Source organism: Microtus ochrogaster, chromosome X (assembly GCF_000317375.1).
Source record: "Microtus ochrogaster isolate Prairie Vole_2 chromosome X, MicOch1.0, whole genome shotgun sequence".
NCBI lineage: Eukaryota > Metazoa > Chordata > Mammalia > Rodentia > Cricetidae > Microtus > Microtus ochrogaster.
In genome coordinates, this window is record NC_022026.1 from 244031 (window position 1) to 255356 (window position 11326).

Below are 11326 nucleotides of genomic sequence, written 5' to 3' on the forward strand. Positions count from 1 at the left end.
GCTCTTGTAGACCAGGCTGGCCTCGAACTCACAGAGATCCACCTGCCTCTGCCTCCCGAGTGCTGGGATTAAAGGCGTGTGCCACCACCGCCTGGTAGCTATGTAACTGTTAAAATTGAATCTCATTTTCCTAATGGTAGCCCAGTGGTAGAATGTGTGCTTAGCATATAGGCAGAATTGGGTTCAATCCTCAGCACCAAAAGTAAATAAGTAAAAATTTAGAGTAGAATCTATTTCCACTGAGAGAAATTTTTTCACTACTTCCAAGTATCCATCACCTTAATGGTAGAGCACTTATGTAGCATGTGTAAGGCCCCAAGTTATGTCCTTGGCACCACAGAATTGAGAATGCAGTTATGAATACTTCTGTAAGCAGAAAAATGCTGCTTATCTGACTTTTTAAAAACTAAAAGAAGCTTACAAATGGTTTCTCTGCTGAATACCAGAATAGGCCATATTTTCACTGCAAGAATCATCTGCACTAGGACAGATTCTTATTATGTGGAAACAGGTTTAGTGAACTATGATCCTGTGCATGACATATCCAACTTGTATGTAGAAACTTCTTCGGTATCCTATGAAATAGGATCATTATGCAGTAGTAACTGCTGCTTACATAGGTGGGGTAGGCCATTTCAAGTCATTTTAAAACATCACATTGTTTCAGGAGCCTGAGACAAGCAGACCTCAGTGGGTTGGAGGCCAGCTTGGTACATAGAAAGATGTATGACAGCCAATAGTGAGACCTTCCTCAAAAAAATGAGATTTTGATTTGTTTTTTATTATATTTACAGTTCATTTTAGTTCTCTGGCAGCTGCTGTCTCTATGTCACTGTAATGCGGAGAACTAAAAAAGTGACCTATTCCATCTAATCAGTGTTCATTACCTCTGTGAGCTAAGTAGATGCCATAATTGGAAAATGCACTAATAGGACTATGGCTGGGCATGGTGGTACATGGTCTTAAACTCAGAGGGAGAGGTTGGTTTGAGGTCAGTTTGATCTACGTAGCAAGTTCTACATCAACCAGTCAAAAAAATGTCCAGTGGAGCTGGGGTGATATTCAGTTGTTAAAGTGCTTTCCACATAAGCAGCAAGCCAGAGGACCTAGATCCCCAGAACCCATGTAAATGCCAGGTAGTTCTAGTGATAATTCCAGTGCTCCTGGGGTGGTGGCAGAATTTCTGGAGCAAATTAGCTAATTAATTAGTTGAATCAATGAGCTCTGGGTTCAACTGCCCCACTGACTTAAGATATAGACAGAGGAAGATTCCTAACTTTAACCCTTGACCTCCATATGCATGCCCCCCCACACCCACATGTGTTTACTCACACATTTGCAAATACGAATACATACAAATATACACTTGAAAAAAACAGCTATGCATAATGGGGCACACCTTTAATGCTGGCACTCGAGAGGCAGAAGCAGGCAGTTTGAAGCCAGCCTGGTCCAGACAGTGAGATCCAGGCCAGGGAAGGTGCAATGCTACACAGTAAGATTCTATCTCAGAAAAAAAGAAAAGAAACACCTGTTTGTCACCATCCTATCAATTCCAAAGTATCATAGCAGTCCGGGATCTCAGCTCACCCTTCCAGGCTACATCCTGTCTCATGACTCTTTTTGAGGCATACCCTGGCTGGCCTGAGACTCTAGACCAGGCTGAACTCAAACTCAGAGATTTGCCTACTGCTGCCTCCCAAGTGCTGGGTTAAGTTATGTGCCACCACCCCTAGCCTTTCTCATAACTTTAATATACACACATGTCCGTACAGATATACATCTGATTTATTGTACTTTCTAAATTTTGCTTCACTCTTCACATATGAAATCCATCATCCTTTCCCTTTCACTATCTAAAGCCTGTTCTTTCAACCCAAATTAAGTCCTGCTTTGGACTAGTGTCCATGTATGATTTCTCTTATCTCTGAGTTCCAATTATAATTACTACCCTAATCTTTATTGTTCTTTTACCTTTTCAAAATTCTTTTAAAAGGAAAAAAAAAAAGCAGGACTTCTCCAGGGATATGTAATGAGACCCTGTCTCAAAAAAACAAAAGAGGGGCCTAGAGAGATGGTTCAGCTGTTAAGATCTCTGTTTGCTCTTAACAGGTTCAATTCCCAGCATCCTCACAACAGCGCACAACTGTCTGTAATTCCAGTTCCAGGGGATTTGACACCCTCACACAAACATACACAGGCAAAATACCACTGAACATAAAATTTTAAAAATGACTTTAACAAAAGGGAAAAGAAATAGAATAAATGTATTGCTGTTGTAAATTTTCTTAAATTTAAATTAATTTTTACAGCTGATAATATCACAAAACTATGGCTTGTGGTGCTTTAATTTTGGCTTTGATATATACATTGCATAATTTTCCAATCAGGGTATATATAGTCTTCCCTAGCCCCCATGCTAGATATGGAGCCTAGAGTCTCTGCTGCCATTGAACTATCCCTTCAACCCATAGCTACTGGCCTTCATGTCATTCTGAATGAATTGTGAGCTATCCCAAAGCACAAAGTGACCCCCTCCACCACGTGATGTTGCCCACAGGCCATAACCCTGAAAATCCAGGTGGAGTGCTGAGTCTGTCCTTGGTTGATACTAGGTAACGGGTTGGCTGCAAAATGAGCCTCTTATAGGCTCTGATCTCTGTAATTCAGATTGTTTACAAAAAGATGTTCAAATACCCATCACGTCACTCACTGCCATAAGTTGCCACTTACCCAGGATACATTTAATCAGCCTAGGCCATGGAAGATCACACAGTCTGGTTTCTGACTTCACAGAAAAGCAGTGCCAGTTGAGGTTTAGCCTCAAGTAGCAGCTCTGTCATTAGCAGGGCCATACCACAAAGCAGGACAGGGCAAGACACGCCCTGGGATGAACAGTCAGAGCTTTTGCCAGAACATCAAGTATTTGGAGCCCACCCTCCTGACTTTAACCCTGTTCCTTTTGCCATTTTTCAAATGCTATCAGATGCTACCTTGGCACCTCTTAATGCTGATGCTTGGGTACCCCTAAGGCATGGCACAAGATGTCCCAATATTTTTAAGACTGGCAAGATGGAATGAAGAGGTTCACTTGATTGGAAAGGGGTCAGATTGAGCCTCTGAAGGATGAGATCAACACATGTGGTTTATTTTTTATTCTAATCAACAAGGCCTATTTTGGAGACAGGAGACTTCTAACAGAAAGGGATGGGGGTGGGAACACACAGTGACCTACTGCAGGTTGCTTCCTTGAAGGAAAACCAGCAGCTTCTCTTAGAGACCCGTTTATACAAAGGAACTCTCCCCTCCCTTCCACAGCTACCTCTTCCCTTTCCCGCTCCTCTCAGGTTTGGCTGCTGTAATATCCCTTCTGTCCCTCTTTCACCGACTCCACCTAAAACAGACTACCCTTGATATCCTGGAAATTGTTGGCAGTCCCTCCCAATACTTCCACTCTGGGCAGAAGGAAAGTCCTGCTGGAACCAGAGTAGAAGTAGTAGGTTCAGCTCTGGCTTCATTTCTATCGGGGAATTTCTGGTGGGCACAGAGACATGTACACAATTCCACACACATACACACAGTTCAAGCCAGAAATGACGTCTCCCTGCCTGGCTGGTTCTACATATGGGTGTGACTGGGTCATAGTACAGGGAGGGTCTAAATACTTAGATACTAGACTGCCAAACTCTGATTGTAAACCAGAGATCATCTCCAAACAGGCGGTTTGAGAAGGAAAAGTACCCCTGACACCCGGAAGCTGGCTTGGTACTATCAGGAAGGCCTTGTTATGACTAGCAGCTGACCTGGCTTTCATAGATCCAAGTATTCTTTTGAACATAAAGTCACAGGACACTGGCATCACGCAAGGTTCTGTGTGACCATGATGAATCTGGGGGGGAAAAATCAAATAATCCCAGCAATGGTGATGTACACCTTTAATCTCAGCACTTGGAAAGCAGAGGCAGGCAGATCTCTGTGATTTCTAGGCCAGCCTAGTCTACACAGTGTATTCCCAGACAGTCAAAACTACATAGAGAAACCCTGTCTGGAAAACAAAACAAAAAACAAAAATGACCAAATACCCCCCTCCAAGTCTGGGTAATCTGAGTGACTGTTATAGCGCTACTCTGCCTTTCTATTGAGTAATATTTGTTAAGCTAGCCAACCCAGGCTGGGTGTGGTGGTATTGTATACCCTTAACCTCAGCACTTGGGAAACAGAGGCAGGTGGATCTGAGTTTGAGGCCGGCCTGGTCTACTAGTGAATTCCATGACAACCTGGGCTACTAATGAGACTGTCTCAAATATAAAAATCAATCAGTCTCTAGTTTCAGGACAGGCTCCAAAGCTACAGAGAAACCCTGTTTTGAAAAAAACAACAAAAATCAGTCAATAAAGCCAAACCTAATCATGTGATGACTCCTGATTCCTGACAGCAGCTAGGTCCAGAGCAAAGCCCAGTTTCTGTAACCAATGTCTTTTCAATCCCATGCCACACCCTCTTAGGAGTTCTCCATGGCTCCCATAGTGTGCCACCTTCCTTGCTGCAATGAGTGATAAACAACCCATTCCACCACGAGGGTATTCTCTTGGGCTTTGGATGGAAAACACTGACAATTTGGAGGCAAAAAGCGAGCTCCTCAGCAGGCCCATTACCAGACAGAGACCCAGGACGATTTTGCCTAGTCTTGTCCCTTCTTAATTGCCTGACATAGTCCCCGAGGAGCCTTTAAGGTCTGCATCTCAGTTGAGGAAATGGTCCCATCTAGAATGCCTTGACATTGGCAGCACTACCCACAGATACTGCATGGGAGCAGTTAATATGGGTGTTGAATTTGGAACTATCTGCAGAAATGTATTCACTTGGGTAACATTTGTTCAACCTTTTCTGACAACTACTGCATATCATGGTACTATATTAAGTCCTAGAGATAAGGAGATGAGTCATATATAGGCCCTGCCTTCAGTGACTTTTATAACCTGGTGGCAGACATAGACAAGCCAAAAGGGACTATCAGTGCAACCCAAGTGCTGGGAGTTTGCAATGTGAATGTCAAATGGAATGTCATTACCTCTCACATTGCTTTATTGTCCTGCTTCTGCTTCAGTGACTAAACCACTTTTGTTTGCATCTACTCTATTATTCCCTATGAACAAAACATGGAGTAAACTATGCTTTAAAAAGAGTCGTCTAAAGTCCTGCTCAGTGTGCTTACACATTTCTCTTCCCTTTCCTTCAGGCCTTTCATTCTCTTACTTTCCTTCTGAAACCTGGCTGTTCTTCCTGCCACCATACATGGGGTCACCGTCTCACTGTGTTTCTTCCTCTGGTTGCAGCAGATACTCTCGGCCTGTATGTTTTCTGCTGAGGCAGTGGAGCACAGTGAAAAAGAACATGCATGGATATGAGTGTCTGTTCTGCTACCCACTGCTTGTGTGGCCTTGGGTGAGCCCCCTCCTAGGCATTGGCCTTCCCATAAATAAAGTGAATGTAACAAGCCAGATCATCTCTCTACCTTTGCCTTAACATCCTACGTATAAAAGAAGTCTCTTTGTGTCTCATCTGTCCATGGTCTCTACCACTTGTCATTCCTGAGGCCTAGAGCAGATGCTAAGAGAACCTGACCACCCCACCATGACTCTGCTCTCTGTTTGGCTGGACTAGATTTACACTTTTGTTGTTTTCTTTCAGAGATAGGGTCTCACTGTAGCCTAGAACTTACTACTTTGATGAGGCTGGCCTTGAACTTATGGTGATCCTCCTGCCTCAGCATCCTGAGTGTTAGCATTATTGGCATAGGTGTACGTCCCCACATCTGGCTAGTTTTTAATCTTATTTTTAGGTTATGACTTTTGAGTCTTTTTTTTTTAACCAAGCAAGTTACATCTGGATCTGGAAGACCTAGAAATTGCATCCTGCTTGATTTCCCTTCCATGGAGATCTGACAACTTCAAACCTGGTATCTGTGAAATATGACATCCTCCTAGCCCCTAAAGTAATATTTGGCTCCAAACCCAGAATCCTTCACACACACACACACACACACACACACACACACACACACACACACACACGAAATCCGAGTAATTCTCAGGCATGGCATTGTGCATATATTCCTACCCAGCAATTAAGAGCTCCAGTCCCCTTGCACAGATGGTCGGTAGAAAGCTACCATAACCCAAGCTGGTTCTCAGTTCGAAGTGAATATAGCATTTCAGAAAACCTCCCCCATGCCATAGAAGCCCAAAGCCTTGCCCTTACACCACCCTCTTGTGTTTGTCCATGGCCATTTTCACGCCGACTATGGCCTTGGCGGCACCATGCCCTGAAGTAGTGTAATACATGAGCCACGAAGCTTGTAAACGTCTATACTGAACTGTTAACCACACACATGCGCAAAGGGAAACTGTACGGGGGAGGGGTGCACAATCTAGTCCCATGATTTGCTGGTAAGAAATTACGTTTTAAGGATCATGCACCTTGGGGCTGGAGAAAAGACTCAGTGTTAATAGCACTTGTCACTCTTTTAGACCAGGGTTCTATACCCAGAACCCACATGGCTGTTCTCAACCATCATATGTGTAAAATAAACGAAATCTTCAAGTAAAAAAGACCATGCCACTCAAGAAGGAAAGGACAGTCGAGAGGTGGTGGTGCACTCCGTTAATCCCAGCATTCGGGAGCCAGGTGGGTGGATTTCTGTCAATTCGACGCCAGCCTGGTCTATAAAGTGAGTTCCAGGACAACTAGATTTGTTACACAGAGAAACTTTGTCTCCAAAAACAAAACAAAGCAAAACAAGCGAAAGGTCAAGTTTACAGGTTTTGTGTTTCACCTATTAGAGGTCAAACTTGATACTGTTACCCCTCCGCATACACACTTACCTGTGCTTGAGGCCTTCAGCTACCTTGTTACCCTTACCACCCAGTAAGACAAGCTAACTGCTAATTTCCTAACCTTTCACTATCCTCATGTATTGGTACAAAAGGATACACTGAAAACCGCCCCAAAGTTGCCTCCACCCCAACCTAAACCTGTCCAGTACCAGGTTCCAGAAGGAACAGCCACAATGACACATCAGGCAATCATTTTGATTTGATTAATGGGCACAGGACAGTTCAAAGCTCAGATCACTCCAAATCGGTCCCCTTGGTGACACAAGTCTTTTGGGGCTACCCGTACCCCAGCAAGCTACATTCAGTGGTGCAGGGGTAGACCAAAGAGAAGACCTCAGCTTTCAGAATTTCCCAGGAAATCCGGAGACTCTGGAGAGGGAACAGGGCTCTCCAGCAATCTTCTCTGCAGGCCCTTCCCGTAGGCGGTGGTTAACTGGAAAAGGATATCTAATGGGAGTGTTGCCCAAAGTTGCAAACATGCCGCTGCTGGGGCACCCTGTAAGCCTCAGAACAGTGCATCTTGGTGGGGCTGGAATCGAGTGCAGGAGGTCTCCACGTGGACTGACACTTTCCTCCCAGCTGCCATAATGAATCCTTTCCCAGAAGCCCAGCCGCTCCTGCTAGCCTGGGGGACGAAAGGAAGGAGATGGAGGGAGGGAGCAAGAAAGAAAGAATTGAGGCGAAGTTTCAAGGGGTGTGCCCGGCAGGGCGGAGGATTCTCATTCTCTTGAGTCAGCGGATCGGGGGCCCAGCGTGACTTCACTGCTTCCCAGGAAGAGGCGCCCCAGGGCAGGAGGCCGCTTAGAGCGCAGCAACAAGAGTGGAAAGGTTAGAGCACCGGCTGCCTGAGCCGGGCAGGGTCCGAGCTTGGGGCCAGGCTGGCCAGGACACTTGGGGTCAGGGGAGGCTAGGGAAGGTAAGGCACCATCCAGGAAAGCTGGAGAGTTTAGGTAGCTGAGGAGCAGACCTCTGCTGTTCTTCAGAGACTGGCTAGCTAGATCCAGCAGCTGCGGCGGCAGCCAGAGTAGGCGCCGGCTAGAGTCACGGCGCCATGCGTGTTCTGCCTGTAGGTGGCGCTGCAGAGGCGTCCTGCGCGTCGAGAATGGGTGGGAGCGCTCAGCCCCCCACAGGGTGATCTCGGGGTGGGGAGGTCCCGGCGCCTAGAAAAAGGATGGCGAGGAAAGGCGTGACGGGTGACCAGAGTCCCCACCGCTTCTCGTGACGTTCAGCCCAACTCAAAAGAAGGCCTTTTTCCCAAGTAGCAGGAGAGCTGCTCCGACTGTAGACGAAAAAGGCGAGTTTTTCCGTAATCCCTCCGGCCACCTCTCAGGCCCCGGCAGAGCTAGGGACAGACTGCTCATTTTAGCCAAGGGACTGCAGTTTCAGAGCCTCTTTGCAATCTGGAGATGGTGCTCTTGACCTGTGGGCAGTAGAATGGAAACTTTGAGTAGCGTCTCGGACACTGGGGGTGGGTTTCCCTGAAAATCCCGGCTCCCCGTGAGACCACAGAGCTCCAGTACAGAGCTCCAGACCGTGGTCAGGCATGGGGTGCAGGCTGTGACTAAGGCTCAACCTAGATGAGGGTTCGGCCTGAGACTGGATTTGGAACCAGTAGGGGTTCCATGCCCATCAATTCAGTTTTCTGAAGCTAAATGGAAGAAAAGGCTGAGGCTCATCCTGGGGCAAAATTCGGCAGCTTTAAAAAAAAAAAATTCGGCAGCTTTGCTCCCTACAGATTGTTTAATTTCTCAAAGATTTATTATTTTTTAAATTATGTCTACATGTGTGTCTGCTTGTGGCCATGTGAGTGGAGCTGCCCGTGGAGTCCAGAAGAAAGCAAATTACAGTTGGTTGTGGGTGCCCACCCCTCATGTGGGTGCTGACAATTGAACTCTGGTCCTCTGAAAGAACAGTAAGTGTACTTAACTGCTAAACTATTTCTCCAGCCCCATAGCCACAGCTTTGTTCTAACTTCTTGGGCTCTGAACTAGGAGCCATAATGCCGGTTAGACCTCCAATTGTAGTTTATGGCTATGTGCTAACTGTTGAGGTAACTAAGACTACCAAGGCCTCAAAATAACCTGTGGCCACACACCTCTGAGCTGGGGGACTCCAGCCTCATCCTTTCCAAAGGCTAGAGGGCTAGTTTTCATGACAAAACTTTACAGATAAAATATATGGGCAGAGTAAGTCCCCCTTTGCCGAACCATAAATAAATAGACAGACAGACAGAGAGATAAAAGCAAACGCCGCTCCAGCATTCTGGGTGCATCTTCTCCCCTGTCAGTCCTTCCAACTCTGTGCTTTCAGGGTGTTCAGTCATCTGAGAAAGTTATCTAAAGATTTTCCATAAAGAAGAGGGAAGAGGAAAAAACTGAAAAGGATCCTAAACGTTCCCAGGTTTCACTGTGTGCCAGGAGAAATACAGTCTGTCTCTTGCCCAGACCTCAGAACCCCGGCCTCTTTCCTAGGGTTGGTGCCCAGCTAAGCTATTCCTGGAAGTCCCTCCCTTCTCCTAGCCCCCTCCCCAAGGTTTCTCTCCCAGAGCATGACTAAAAGGATCAAATGAGCAGAACTTGATGCTCTCTGCCTCCCTTTTCTACCTCTAGAGTCTGCCCCACCTGAATACCTAGTTCTCACCCTAGGCCCCCTGCTATCACCATGCTGTCTTCTCTCCAACCTGGCCCTATGCCCTACTAGGTGACTGGGAGATCTGATATACTAATTTGTGTTAATGTGCTAATGGATGCTTAATGGGGTCATGTGCTAACGAACCACGGACCAAACTCTAGCTCAGCTTCTTTGCCTCAATGTCAGGTCCAGGCTTCAGGGACAAGAATCTGATAATCTCGGGCTGTCTAATCTCCACTACCGGCTGGGGGAGTAGGGGAGTGGAGGAACCCAAGGCCAGGGAAGATCCCTGGGTGCTAGTGCATTAGAACTGCCTTGGTTTCAGTTTCATCCTTGGCTGACACTTCCCTCTGTCCACTGGAATTGCTTTGGTTTGCCTCCAGCCCCTCTCCCCTCCCCTGCTACCCCCCTTTTGGACTGCTTCCTTCTCTCAGTCAAGCCTTCACTCTGCAAAGAGAGAGATGGGAAGACAGTTTGCCAGCAACAAGGGAAAAATGTACATGTAGTCGTCTCAGATGCACAGGCTCACATACCACATTGCCTTGCGGAGACACACATGCACACACCCTGCACACACACACACACACACACACACACACTTATAGCCTTGAGACCCACACAGAGGCACACATAAGCAAGCCAGGCTGAGACCCATGCCACACACAGATCCACAGGCACACTCATTCTCTAACACACAAACCAGCAGCAGCGGAGTTGGATGGCTTCCTCAAAAGAGGGCTGGAAAGTTTATTTTCTGCCAGCAAAGGGGCCTAGACATTCCATGAAATGACTCATAGTGCACCTTTATAAACATTAAATATTGCATTAAACAACAACAACACTCAAACCCTAATGTGGTGTCAGGGTGGGGAAACTGAGGAGTGTCTGTCTTCTCAATGGGCTACGGCTTTGCCTCTGTCTAGCAAATGTCTCAGGCTTGTCCTTGATTTCCCATGTGATGGGGTAATCCAAAGAGAACAGAATCATTCACCTCCAGGTATTACCCCCAAACTGAACCTGCCCTTCAGCTGGATATGCTAGGGACACTAATGCCCCCCCAGCCTCTTTCCCATCCCCATTCCTTGTCCTGGATCTCTGGGAACTGGGCGCATCCCTCACAATACATCCAGTTGGTACTCTTCATAATCACCGTTCCTTCCTATCCAGGTTCTCTCCCCAACTTCGCTAGGTCTGTCTTTACTGTTGCATAGCTGTGGGGGGGGGGACAGGACACATTCAGCTTATAAAATATGTACAGTCTCATGTATGACTGGAGCCCTTTCCTCTTCCTTGATACTCTTCTCTGTCATGGGAGGGAATGCCAACTTCTTGGCTACTGTGTCTCTAAGTCTCAGAGCACTCCTCTGGCAAAAAACAACAAAATAAAAACAACCTTCCCATGTTTTGATATTCCGGTCCACTCACACTGTGTTAAGACAGGTTAGTTAAGCCCAAGTCTCTCCAGTTTAAGTCTAAAAACACAGAGCGATATATAACACAGTATGCATGAATGCAAGTGCATGTGTACACACATACCTATATATCATGCACACACAAAAATGAATTATAAATTAAAAAGATAATTCATGCTGGAAAGTGGTGGCACACGCCTTTAATCTTTAATCTCAGCACTTGAGAGGCAGAGGCAGGTGGATCTCTGTGAGTTTAAGGCCAGCTTGGTCTACAGAACGAGTTCCAGGACAAGCAACAGGCTCCAAACACTAGAGAGAAACCCTGTCTTGATAGAGAGAGAGAGAGAGAGAGAGAGAGAGAGAGAGAGAGAGAGAGAGAGAGAGAGA